Source organism: Urocitellus parryii, chromosome 11, assembly GCF_045843805.1.
Source record: "Urocitellus parryii isolate mUroPar1 chromosome 11, mUroPar1.hap1, whole genome shotgun sequence".
NCBI lineage: Eukaryota > Metazoa > Chordata > Mammalia > Rodentia > Sciuridae > Urocitellus > Urocitellus parryii.
Window position 1 is genome coordinate 108,689,715 of NC_135541.1, and position 13,995 is coordinate 108,703,709.

Below are 13,995 nucleotides of genomic sequence, written 5' to 3' on the forward strand. Positions count from 1 at the left end.
TCACAGTCCAGCTGGGGTTTGAGAGTTTGGTTGCTGGACTGTGGCAGAGGCACCAGTAGAGTCCGGAATCGGGGCTGAGGACCCAGAGGCGTCCTGTGGTGAGCATCTTCATCTTGCTGGGGTATCAGGAATCCTGCTGCAGTGGCATCTGGCGACCATGTGGGGAGTCCGGGGGCTACAGTGAAGAGCTCCAGGCTGGGGCGGCAGCGAGGGCGCAGGGCAGTGAGCCTCAGAGTGGAAGGGCGACGAGAGGCTGGAATGGCCTCTGCAGTGGCTGCTCCAGGCCCTGGGTCTTGGTCCAGGCTGAGCGGCCTGTTCAGGAAGCAGCAGGTGGGAGGTGGCAATACTCAGGCAGCTACTGAGGACCTTAGGCTGCTCACACCTGCCTCGCCTGGCACTGGCCATGAGCCTGCTGGGTGGCTGCTCGCCCCATCCCCGATGTGGCCTCTGCAGGGGAACTAGGCCATCTGCCAGGTGGGGCAGCCTTGGGAGAGGACCCCCCACCTTCCCAAGAGACATCCCACCCGGGCTGTGGGGGGAGAGAGCAGAGGAACTAGGACCTCTTCATCCTCAAAGTGCATTTCTGATTGGAAGCGTTTCCTCTCAGAACTGGAACAGGACAAGGATGCCCTCTCTCACCTTCTACTCTACATAGTCCCTGAAACTCTAGCCAGAGTTTAAACTATACTGCTGTCTAAACTCCATTGCAGCTTAGACTGCACGACAGAGCTGTAGATGAAAGAAATTAAAGGGATAGGAATAGGGGAAGAAAAACTCAAACTATCCCTATTTGCTGATGACGTGATTCTACACAGAGAGGATGCAAAAAAACTCCACCAGAAAACTTCTAATATTAACAAATTCAGCCATGTCACAGGATATGAAATCAATATCCATAAATCAAATGCATTTCTATATATTAGTGATGAACCCTCTGAAAGAGAAATTAGGAAAACTATCCCATTCACAATAGCCTCAAAAATGAAATATTTGGGGATAAATTTAACAAAAGAGATGAAAGACCTATACAATGAAAACTAAAGAAATTGAAGAGAGTTTCAAGATGGTGGACCAGAGGGAAGCAGCATCTGTGTTGCTCTGTGATCCAGATCTCTCCTAGTAGGAATTCTGCATCTGAGAGTGTTAGAGGCCCCTGTACAGCTTCTCTCTACAGAAATGACCAGCGCTGTGACCCCGCGCAGGGCTCCGAGCCTCAGTGTCCGAGCAGGACCCAAAGCCAAAGTTCCAGTTCACTTAATACACGGCCAGAGCCTTAGCAGAACCACCTACCAACACATCTGCAGACGGCTGAGACTCCGCTCCCCTCCCATGCAGGTCACTCATGCTACCTCCCCACAGCACAAGGCCATCGGTTCCCCTGACATCACCAGACACCCAGGCTCTGGAAGCACACCAACTACATCTTGGAAAGCATTCCTCACCATTTTGGGTGGGGGTGGCTATTGGATCAGTTGGTCGCCTTTTGAGCAGGTACCTGATTTCCAATTCCTCCCTCATGGAATAAATATTGTCAAAATGGCCACACTACCAAAAGCCTTATACAGATTTAATGCAATTGCAATTAAAATCCCAATAACATTCCTCATAGAAATAGAAAAAGTAATCATGAAATTCATTTGGAAAAATAGACACAGAGAAATCCTTATTGACAAAGCAATCCTTAGCCAGAAGAGTGAAGTAGGAGACATCACAATAGCAAACCTTAAACTATACTACAGATCTGTGGTAACAAAAACGGCATGGTATTGGCACCAAAACAGACATGTAGACCAATGGTACAAAATTGAAGATGCAGAGAAAAACCCACATAAATGTAGTTATCTCCTTCTTGACAAAGGTGCCGAAAACATACATTAGCTAAACGATAGCCTCTTCAACAAATGGTGCTGGGGAAACTGTAAATCCATAGGTAGCAGACTGAAATTAAACCATGACCTCTCACCTTGCACAAAACTCAAAGTAGATCTAGGACCTAGGAATTAGACCAGAGACCCTGTACTTAATAGAAGAAAAAGCAGGCCCAAATCTTCATGTTGGATTGGATCTTGGCTTTCTTAACAAGACTGGTAAAGAGCAAGAAAAAAAATAAAGAATTAATAATGGTTTGGATTCAAACTTAAAAGCTTCTTCTCAGCAAAGGAAACAATAATATGAAGAGAGAGAGCTCACAGAGTGGGAGAACATCTTTACTACATGCACATTAGATAAAACACTAATTTCCAGGATATATAAAAAAACTCAAAAACTTCAACACCCAAAGAATAAAGAACCCAATCAATAAATGGGCTAAGGAAATGAACAGACACTTCACTGAAGAAGATACACAGTTGATCAACAAATATATGAAAATATGTTCAACTTCACCAGAAATTAGAGAAATGCAAATCAAAACTCCTCTAAGACCATCTTACTCCAGCCAGAATGGCAGTTAACAAGAATACAAGCAACAATAAGTGTTGGTGAGGATGTGGGGGGAAAAGGTATACTCATACATTGCTAGAGGCATTGCAAATTGGCGCAACCACTCTGGAAAGCGGTATGGAGCTTCCTCAAAAAACGTGCAATGGAACCTCCATTTGACCCAGCAATTCCACTCCTCAGTCTATACCCAAAATACTTAAAATCAGCATACTAGAGTGATGCAGCCACATCAATGTTTATAGCAGCTCAAGTCACAGTAGGTAAACTGTGGAACCAACCTAGAAGTCCTTCAAGAGCTAAATCGATAAAAAAAAAATGTGGTATATGTACACAATGGAATCTTAGCTTTAAAGGAGAATAAAATTATGACACTTGCAGGTGAGTGGATGGAATTGGAGAATATTATGTAAGTGAAATAAGCTAATCCCCCCAAACAAGAGGCTGAATATTCTCCCTGATAAGTGGATGCTGATCCATAATGGAGGGGGTCAAGGGAAGAATGGAGGAACTTGGGGCGAAGGGGAAGGATAGGAGGGACAGGAATGGGGTAGGAAAGAGGGTGGAATGAGACAGATATCATTTCCCTAGGTACGTGCAGGACTGCACATATGGTGCAGCTCTACCTCGTGTTCTACCAGAGAGATGAAAAGCTGTGCTCCATTTCTGTACAATGAACCAAAGTGAATTCTGCTGTTATGTACAACTAATTAGAGCTAATTAATTTTTTAAAGTACATTTCTGTGTCTTAGGGCGGCAGAAGACCAAGACCAAGGACGGCACGTCTTGGGGTTCCCTCTGCCATCTCTGCCCTCCACCCTTGTCCCGCCCCAGGGATGCGCTTTGAGGGGGAGGATTTGTGGCCCCACCCCCCACTGCCTCTGCTCTCAGTGGCCACAGCCCAGGGGAGATGTGGTTGGGGAGGGTGGGTGTCCTCTGCAAAGGCTGCCCCCGCTGGCAGCGGGCCTACTCCCCCGCAGAGGCCGCAACCCAGGGAGGGGCAGGGCGAACCCGGGGCGGGGCGAGCAGCCGCCTGGTGGGCTCAGGGCGGGTGCCAGGCGCCGCCTGCGTGGGCACCATAAGGCCCTCAGAGGCTGTGTGGGTACCGCCGCCTGCCGCGTCCTACATCCTGAGCAGACAGGCCCTGCCAGGAGCAAGACGAGGGGCCTGGGACAGCCACAGCACAGGGCATCCCAGCCTCTGTCACCCTCTGACTCTGAGGCCCACTACCCTACGCTGTCGCCGTCGCCACAGCCAGGGCTCCACACTGTGGCCACTGGAGTCCCGACCTGGCCACCAGATATGCTGCCAACACCTCCACTGCACTGGAAGCAGAATCCCACCATCGCCCCTGGATGAGGATGCTCCTATTTGGACGCCACTTTCCCTGCAGCCACCGATTCAACTGGACTCCACAAAGTGCCTCAGGGCGCCTGGGCTCCATGACCAACGCCCTGCCCGCAGATGGATGCCGCTGGTTCCTGGGAACCTCCCATGTGGAACCCTAATGTGGAACGTTGAGGATGGCTGCTGTTGGCTTCCACCCTGCACCTGGACTCCTCCACAGGTGCATCCTCCTACACCTCCAGGCTTGGGGAGGGTGTGGGCACCCCATTTTATCTGTGCCCCCTGTTCATTCTGCCAGGGGATTAATTCTCTCATTGGCTTTAGCTCTCCTAACAGGATCATTTCCCCTCTAAACCTTCTTGCATTGTCTCACCCATGAGCTTTTGGGCGACACGGAGAAACTCAACCATATCACGTCTTCATCAGATAGCTTAGCAACATCTTCTTCATGACTTGCTGTAGCTTCTACATCAGCACTTGCTGCTTCACCTTGCACTTGTCTTATATGGAGATGGGCCTCTTGCCTCGAACATCATGAACCAAATTCTGGCACCTTCAGACTTCTTCTGGAGCTTTCTCCCTTCTCTTGGCATCAGAAAAATCTAATGTTGTGGCCTTATCTGGATGCGGTTTTGGCTTAAGGGAACGTGGCTCCTTTCATCTGTTCTCCAGACTATGAAAACTTTATCCCTCCCTATCAGCTGTTTGGTTTCTTAACATTCACATATGCCCTGGAGCAGCACTTTCATTTTCTTTATGAACATTTCCCTTGCATTCTCATTGGAACTAACTATTCAAGAGGCACAGCTTTTTTTTTTTCTTTTCTTTCTTTCTTTTTTAAATAGTTTTAGATCAACAGCATGCCTTTCTTAGTTTTTTTTTTTTTTTTTGTAGTTCTAGGGATTGAACTCAGTGCCTCATACATTCTAGGCAAGCACTCTGCCACTGAGCTAGAGCTCAGCCCAAGGCACAGCTTTCTATTTGGACTCTTCCTTTTATTTCAACTGTTCAGTCCATTACAGAGTTATGATCTGGTCTAACTTCAATATTGTTTCTTAGGGAATAAGAAGAAGGTGAGACATGATCTGTGGAGCCATAAGAAGACACATATTAAGTTTGCTGTCTTATATGAACAGGGTTTGTAGTGTCACATGACATCTAACCTAGTTCATGTCACAGAACACAGTAGGGGAAAAAAATGCCCTGAAATCCTCACCACCCTTTAGGCAGTCATCTCTGCTCCATGCACAGGGGACTCTATCTCACCTCCTCTAAGATGGCCTGTGTGTGTCCTCCCCACAGGACCCATATGCTCTAAGGGGGCTCCATCTTCAGCTACCCATTGCTGGGGGTGGCCCAGCCTGGTGAATGGATGGAGCACTATTGTGTCAACATAAATGTTTGTTACTAAAATACTTACAATGCCATCCCAGACATTTAAAAAAAAAACACCATCACAAAAAATAAAATAGACAGTTTTAGTGGGAGGAGGAGGATCGAGGTGGTGGGGCATCTGGCACCATGTGCAGGTGCTCACATGTGGGAGGTCCCTCAAGGACTTTAGAACTAGGGCAGCGAGAAAACATTCTAGGAGAAGTGGAGGCTTCTGGTCTAATCGTTTCTTGGCCCCCTGCCTCTGGCATTTGTGGGTGTGTGTGTGTGAATTTTATGTAGCTGCCCGGGAAGGTGGCTGACTTTGAAAGAATGGGATGGCAGCTTGGGTCACCACCTGTACCAACTGGAAGATAATGTTGTAAAGGGCCTCTCCTTCAGCTGGAACCTCCCAAGGCCCCCTGCATGGGGGTCTTCCCAGAGAGTGTCCAAGCAGGTCACAAGCAGCAGAGCAAAGGGGACAAAACTGTGAGGCACATGTGTGGTTAGGATTCTCCCCTTCACTTGCTGTCCAGTCTCTATACAAAAAAGCATGGGCAATGGGGCTGGGATTGGCTGTGCTGGACAGGGATCCTCACAGGGCCTGGCTCTGAGGCTTCAGCCACACCTCTCTTCCTTGGGTACCCAGAATCCCACCACAGCTTGCTTTGTTCCTTCTACAGAAGAAGCCCCAGACCTCTGTCCTCTGCTGGGAAACAACAGGGTAGACCCTGAGGTCTGCCCAGCCATCCCCGACAACAGCCCCCCGAGTTACCACTCTCAAGACAGGAGCCCTCCCCTCTTGGCTCAAAGACCACTCACTTCTTGTCTTGAAGGTATTCCTCTCCTCAACATCTGCCTGGAGGCTTCCATACCTAGAGAAGACCAGGAGGCTGTGACCTCTAATATCCTGTGTCCCTCATCTGTCGAGATGCCTGGTGGACTTGACTAACTTGCTGACAATAACGGGAGCTCAGGAGGGCTGGGAGCGTTTGTCTGCACTGATTCCTAAACGATAGGCCAAGTGCCTGCCAAAGGTATGTACTTCATATATATTTGAGCCATGAATGAACCCAACCACCTGCTGCCTGGCTACCTCAGGGCCAGGACCCTCTCAGTTGACCCCAGGGGTCCCTGTTCTGTCTACATGCAGGTTGGAACCCTCCCAGATGCAACCCACAGGCTCCTTCCCAAATGTGGAAACTGCTTTTCCTGAGGCCTCAGAAGAGTGAGGTCTGAGGCAGAGAACTTCCTCTCAGGGAGGGGACAGGCCCCCAGGGGAAGGCCAGGGCCATCGCCAGCCTGTGTCCCAGGACCACTCTGAGGCAAACCCTCCTCGGGCTCATCCTACTTGGATTTCTAAACACCCAGGCAGTGTTCTCCTCTGAAAAACCCTACTTTCCACAGAGCTGAGGGAGGTTCAGAGTGATGCCCGGCCTTCCCAACACCAGGCCAGGAGGTGGCCATGGGCCAGGGCTTGGAGGTGATACACACCTTTTACACAGCAGCTCCAGAGCCTTCTGGGTACTGGCCAAATCTTAGTACAAATACAAAACCCCATGGACATAGGGGGTGTTCCCCTGCGGCAGGGCAGGCACCAGGCCTTCTGGAGCTCCCAGAGAAGTGCTGTGAGGGTTTCCACGAGACAGGACACATCCCCTGATGAACCTTGGTCATCTTCTCCCTAGGATGGTCAATCAACGAGGGACAGTTCAACAGGAAAATGGTAGTCATTTCCAAAAGGAATCACTGCCATACAGTCAAAACAAAATGTTTTCCCTCCATATTCTCAGGAGACATCACACACACACACACACACACACACACACACACGCACACACACACACACACACACACAAACCTAGTGAGATCTGGCACTATTGAAAGGGGAATCTGAATGTGGGTTAAACTATGGACACCTGTGGTGCCCCGTCCTGTCTCACTTCTGGTCTCCTTGGGAAAAATTGCCAGAGTCGTTGGGACACAGCGCTGACCCAGCACCTCCACACTCAGGAAAAGCCCTGAGGCTTAAGCACCCACAGATCTGTAGACAACAAGAACTCATGGCTCTGGGCTTGCTGTCTCAACACCAGTGAGCAGACTGGGACTGTTTGTGGACTATGGGTGCCTAGCTACCAGGGTTCCAAGTTCTGGGAGTTCCATGGCCAAGGAAGTGAGGTCACTGTCTCAGGAAGTCCTTTCCTGAGTCCCTTTCTCACACAAGATGGTTCCAATGGCCCACTGGGCTGCAGTCTTCCCATAACATAGGCACAGGTGGACCCAGTGACACCAACACACCCTGGATCAGGCCCTCAGACAGGCCCGGGTGTAGCCAGCCCCCTTGGTTTGGGGAGACAGAGCTTGGTTGAGACCCTTCCCCTTCTTGTGGGTATGTGTGTGGCCCTGAGGAAGTCATTGTGCCTTGCAGGGCCTCCATAGCTTCTCAACATGTTCCCCAGGGGTCATTCTAACATCGGCTTTAGAGGTGTCATGCATCTCTAATGCACAAGCATACAGAGTACATGACATAGGAAGGTAAGGGACAAAGGATGTCATGAAACTTTACCATGACCTGAGTCCCACAGTGACAGAGGGAAAGTCAGCTCCTCTCTTGGCCATGGTCCCCACTCTGCACCACTGGAGGGTTATTTTCAGAGATAGCCTCCCCTTTGCCATAGAATTCTAATTCCTGTGAGAAATCAAATTGCCCCAGTGTCTCTTCTGATCCTATGATGGGGCACACTACAGGGGATTTCAAACAGCACAGCATCCTGTGCCCAAAGCCTGCAGCTCCCTCCTCTCTCAGGGGATCCAGATCAGCATCTGGTTTCTAAGAAACAGAAATCAACAAGCCTCATGGGGTATCACTTCCAAGTTTGAGTCACGGGAAGTCTAACTTAGTCTGGCTCCACAGGCCCACGGCAGAGGGCACTGCTGAAATTCCAGAGGTTTGTGGGGAAAGTTGGCGGGGCACCAGGCAGAGACCCAAGGACCCCATGAAATGGCAAGGAGCTGGCATCTCTGTACCTCCGTTTCTACACGTCTCCCATAGGTGAAAATGCTGGGGCTAAAAAATTCACTGATGCACAAAACATATAAGAAGCAAGGATGGTGTGGAGTGGCCAAGAATCTGTTCCATAGCATGGCCACGATCACGGGAACGGACTTCTCTTTCTCCATGTCTTTAGGGAAAGGCGAAGCCACTTCCTTTTGTTTTGTGTGCAGTTTAAAGCAACAGTTTCCTCCTATTCTTCCAACTAAACTTGGGAGGCAAGATCGCAGTTCATGGGTGTGTCATTATGAGAAGTAACCAGGAAAAGGGTTGAGGCTGAACTCGGACCATAGAGAACCCTCAGTGATCCACAGTGGCATTGGGCAGGGGGAGAGGTAGGGTCAATATGGATAAATTAAATGCTCAGGACAATATTAAGAAGACTGTCAGATTAATTCAAACTATAATCCCCAGCCCTTTACAATAACAAACCATCCATTTAAGATCCACTCTCCCTCCTCCTGGCCATTTCCTAACAAAAGTACTAAGAGGCTCAGATCTGGCCAAAATGAAAGGCCCAGCAGGGCTTGGAGGCACACACCCATAGTCCAAGCATTGGGGAAGATGGGACAGGAAAATATGGAGTTCAAAACCAGCCTCAGCAAATTAGAGAGGTCTTAAGCAACTTAGCTAGACTCTGTCTCTAAATAAACATATTTTTTTTAAAAAAGTCTGAGGATGTGTCTTTGTGGTTAAGATCCCCCAGGTTCAATATCTGGTATGAAAATAAATAAATGAATGACTCATCAAATTTTCAGTCCTCCAGACGGTTCTGTATTTTCAGCAGTGCCCATCAGGAACCATGGTGATGAGATTACCTTCTAGAAAGCCAATCACATTATATATCCCCACATCCAATACTACTCAAAAACCTGCTACCCTGGTTTGGATTCATCTCAATGAAATGCCTGACTGTGCCAGCAATGCTCCTGGGAAATGACTGTGAAGCACTTGACAACTACTACCCTCAAGGCAGGCAAGGCTGGCATCTGGCACCTTTGGGTTCAAAGGCTGGAGAGTCCAGGTTCTGGCAGGGACTGCCCTGGCTTACTCTCCCCTGTGGGTCTTTTCAGGACTTGGGCACCATGGGTCCAGCTTTGGACCTGCTATGACACCCTAGCTATGGGTGCTTCTAATTTTAGTGCCATCTCCAAAGTCATCCCAAGCAGAAACCCCTCAGATCAATGCAGGGGAACAACACCAACACCAGAAAGGCCACCTGCACTTGAAAGTCCATGCTGTGGCATCACTGGCTTGTAGGACTGCAGACCTCCCTCCAGATGGGATACTGGCCTTTGGAGCACTGAGCATCTGCTCCAAAAGAAGAGGGACCCCAAGCCCACACAGCAAGCCTGGAGCATGAAAACCTGCAGCACCTCTAACCAGAGCACCTCCAGTGACCAAGGGACAAAAGAAAAGCAGCAAACAAAAGCAGGGAGTCACCGGTGCCCCTCCATTTAATGCTTGACACAAAGGCCACCCAAGCAGAAATCCCCAAGTTCAACTCAGGGGCCAGCACCACCCAGAAAGACCACCTTGCATGACTATGCCCTTGGCAGTGTCCTCAGTGGAACCTGGGAGCAGAGAACCTGGGAGCAGCCTGTGGGTGGGTAATGAGCCTCTCTTTTCTAGGAGGAGGGACCCTTGAGCCCCAGACAGACCTATGAGGCAAGCTTGGGCCTGACTCTCTGTGGCCCCCGCCACCAGAGTATTTCCATGGTGACCGAGTTACACAGGACAAACAGCAACCATGATCATGGAGCCACCCAGTCCCCTCCTTTCAGTGCAATCCCCAAAGGGCCCACTCAAACAGAAATGCCCAAGTTCGCCTCTGGGCACCAGCACCACCATGAGCAAGGCTGCATCTAGGTGCACATCTGTGCTGGCCTCTCACCCTGGCAGCTCTGCTGGGCCAGCCACCAGACCATCCTCTTCCAGGGCAGGACCCACTCCTGTGGGGTCCAAGAGAAAACTCTTTTGCTAAGATGACATCCACCTTCTCCCACATGGGACCTGGTGGCAGCCTGTTTAGAAGCACAGCACAGGTCTCACACTGTCCTCTGTGATCCTGGGGCAAAGTGGAGGCTCAGAGACAGGACGTCCCCTTCCCTCCCACTCCCTGGCAGCTTTGCCCTCAGAGTCGGGTAGCAGGAGGCTCTCATTTTACTTGGCTCTCTGGCCAGGCTCCTCACTACCACAGAGGCCCTGGCCTGCTCTCTTTGGTTTCCTTGTTGTTTGAGCACCTTGGAGCTCTCTGTCCTTAGGCCATTTGCTTGGATGGGGAAATTTGAAATTGACCTGTGGTCCAGATAATGAGAAGGGATATGCGGTGCACAGAGGAACCACAATGTTTGGAAGGTCTCCTTCATAATTTGTAAGTATGGGGAATATTAAGCCCAGACTACTCACTAGAAAGAATTTTCATGGAGTGCTCTGCTTGTAGCTATAAATCTGAGACCAAGAAAAAATGAATTTCCCACTCTAACAGAGCATGGCCTCTGTATGGGCCAGAATCAAGAGAAAAAATGGCCTTTAAGGAGGTCACTGAATTATTAGTCTTATGCAAATAGAATTGTTTTGTCAAAGACCAGGAAAAAAAATGGGATGAAATACATAATTTTTCTATTCTACATAAATAAGCCTGTTCTAGACTCCTGGTGCGAAGACCTCCAGCCCCGAAACAGAGGACTCTGCCACCTGGTGGGGGAGAGTGGAGAGCCACAGGGTGGGGAGTGTGGTGCATGGGCTGCAGTCCTCCAGGGACCCTGAGTTGACCTTCACAAGAGAATCACAGAGGACAGGGTGGCTGAATCAGGAAGGCTGGAGGGATTTTGGGGGTGACTTAAAAATACATCTCACTGTGGGGAAGTGGGGCAAAGAGGAGGTGAGTCAGATGCCCCTGGGCTACCACTGGACAAAGGGGAGTGGGCAGAGGAAGGGCATGCCACCCTGTCTGCCTCAAGGTCACCTGGGGTGATGGAGCTCGGGGCAGAGGCCTTCACAGGCCCACATTCCCAGCTACCTAGACCACTGGACCCTGAACCCAGATTCCTGAAGGTGACAGGAGCGGGGGGCTCACCTCCTGCCAGGTATCATTCTGCATGGTCCAGCTGATACCAGCATGAATTGCAGAAACATCAGTGGTTGCTTTCCCTGGTTTGTATCTTCCCTTCCCTCCCTTGGTCCTCATGGTGGTGCTCTGCCTAGGGGCAGGCCCTGGAGCTGTTCTGTCCCAAGCTTGCCCCATGGTGTTCTCTGGTTTTGGGGGTCCCTCTACTTTTTTAGCAGATGCCCATTTCTGCCATGGGAGACGGAAGAACTGGGGACAAATCTGTCCTCCAAGTTGCAATTGAGGCAACTGACACTGGCAGCATTAAGGGGGATGAAACTTGGTTGTCCCATGCTGACTGGGGCTGCCTGTTCTTGGGACAAACACTGTTTGAAGGCCCTGGCCTCTGAGTAGCAGCTGCAGAGGCTGATGGACTAGTTGCTGCACTGGGCCTTGCAGCCTGGCTGCCAGCAGAATGTGTACAGGTGCTGGCACGGCCCCCACGGTGGGATTTCTATGTCTGTCACCACCAAGGGCTGAGTGGCTTGGGCTGCCCCAGGCTGGGGGGGCCTGCTATGATGGTGGGAATGGAGCTACCCCTGGACCTGGAGCTCCCAGGTGTCCAAACAGCTGTCGGGGGGGGGCGGGGCTCTGGGCTTCTTCGTGTCAGAAAACCCAGGTGGATGGTGGCTCCAGGGGTGAGGGGCTGCTTCCCATGGGGAGCGTGTTTCTGTACCTTTCAAGATGGCAGACTGAGGAACAGGACCAGAGACTCTGCGTCTAATAGAAGATAAAGTTGGTCCTCATCTTCATCCTTTGGGGGCAGGCCCCAAATTCCTTAATAAGACACCTATAGCACAAGAGTTAAAACCAAGAGTCAACAAATGGGACGAATTCAAACTGAAAAATGTTTTCTCAGCAAGAGAAATAATATTCGAGGTGAATAGGGAGCCTACATCCTGGGAACAAATTTTTACCCCTCAAACATCAGCTAGAGCTCTGATCTCTAGAGTATACAAAGAACTCAAAAAGTTAAACAACAAAAAAGCAGATAACCCAATCAACAAATGGGCCAAGGACTTGGACAGAAACTTCTCAGAGGAGGACATACAATCAATCAACAAGTACATGAAAAAATGCTCACCATCTCTAGCAGTCAGAGAAATGCAAATTAAAACCACCCTAAGATACCATCTCACTCCAGTCAGAAAGGCAGCCATTATGAAGTCAAACAAGAAGTGCTGGAGAGGATGCTGGGGGTGGGGGGGGTGGTACACTCATACACTGCTGGTGGGACTGCAAATTGGTGCAGCCAATTTGGATAGTGCTGAGAGCCACAGCCGAGTCTGTATGGCCACTGGCATTTTGCCAACAGTATTGATTGACAGGCAAGGCGTTAATATCCGCCTCTGCCGCTACTTTTGAGTTCTAGCGCTAATTTTGAGTTCTCGCGCTATTTTTAGTTCTCACGGGGATTCCCCGGGAGTTCCCATTGGTTGGCGAAGTGCAGGAGGAGGGTTTTCCCGGAGAGATATTTCCGGCTGGGGGTTCCTGGAGGAGCCTCGTGGCTTGTCGGGAGGATTCCCCGGGAGCGTGTGTGAGGTTTCTTTCTTGCAGTAAAAAAATAAAGTCTGTTCTTGCTTCGGTGGCTTGATTTGTGCCCAGCCAGACTGCGGCATTTGGCGGCCCGGACGGGGAACGTCTGAAGCTTCGGGGTAAGTGAAATTGCTTACCCCTAAGGGAAGGCAAGAGAATGGGTGACCATTTTAAAAAACAATATGTTCTTGCTTTGATTTGTTTTGGTTTTGTTTCAAGCTGCCTATCCCTAGAATTTCCTCAGGCAGACTGGGAAAAATGGTTGGCTCAAGGTTTGAAGTTGTTTGCCCCTGAGGAAGAGATAGAAATAGACCACAAATGCACATGTCCAGAAAATAGGAAAATTGATACAACGATTTTTTGTTCCATTTTCGGTCTTGTTTTGTGTTATCTTTTTGGGTTGCGTTATCTTTGTAACAGATTAGAAATTAGTAAAAAACAAACTGAAAGAGTGTTAAATAAATTGTTAGAGGTTCAAACCATGGAGAAAGACAATTTAGATCAAGCAAAAGAGAAGGTCTCTCAAGCTAGTCAGACAGAGGAAGAAAATTTAAAGGAAGAAAGCTTAGAGGAGAAACAGCTATCAGGGGGGAAGCAACAACAGGAGGCTGCTACTAACACCGATCTATCACCAGAGGGCGTAATTCAGCCAACAGCTCCACCTATGGAGATAGCTGAGTGGCCCTCAACCCCCTCAACCCCCGTAGTTGATAGATGGGATCCTGAGACAGGACCTCAAAGATTAGCATGCCCTGTACTTGAGCAGGCAGGAGGGCAGCGAATTCACCGTGAGTTAGAGTTCAAAACAGTGAAGCAATTAAAGGAGGCTGTAACAACCTATGGTCCTCATGCACCCTTCACTGTAAGCATGGTCGAATCCATTACTAACTTGGACATGACTCCAGCAGATTGGGCTAGCATGTGTAGATCTGTGCTAAATGGAGGACAATATTTGTTATGGAAGGTTGCCAATGAGGAATTTTGCAGGGAGACAGCTAGACGAAATGCAGCAGCCGGTTACCCTCAAAGAAGTCTAGAGATGTTGCTAGGAAAAGGACCTTATGAGGGTCAGCGGCAACAAATTCAATATGATCCTGCTGTATATGCACAGATTGCTGCAGACGCAGTTAGGGCATGGAAG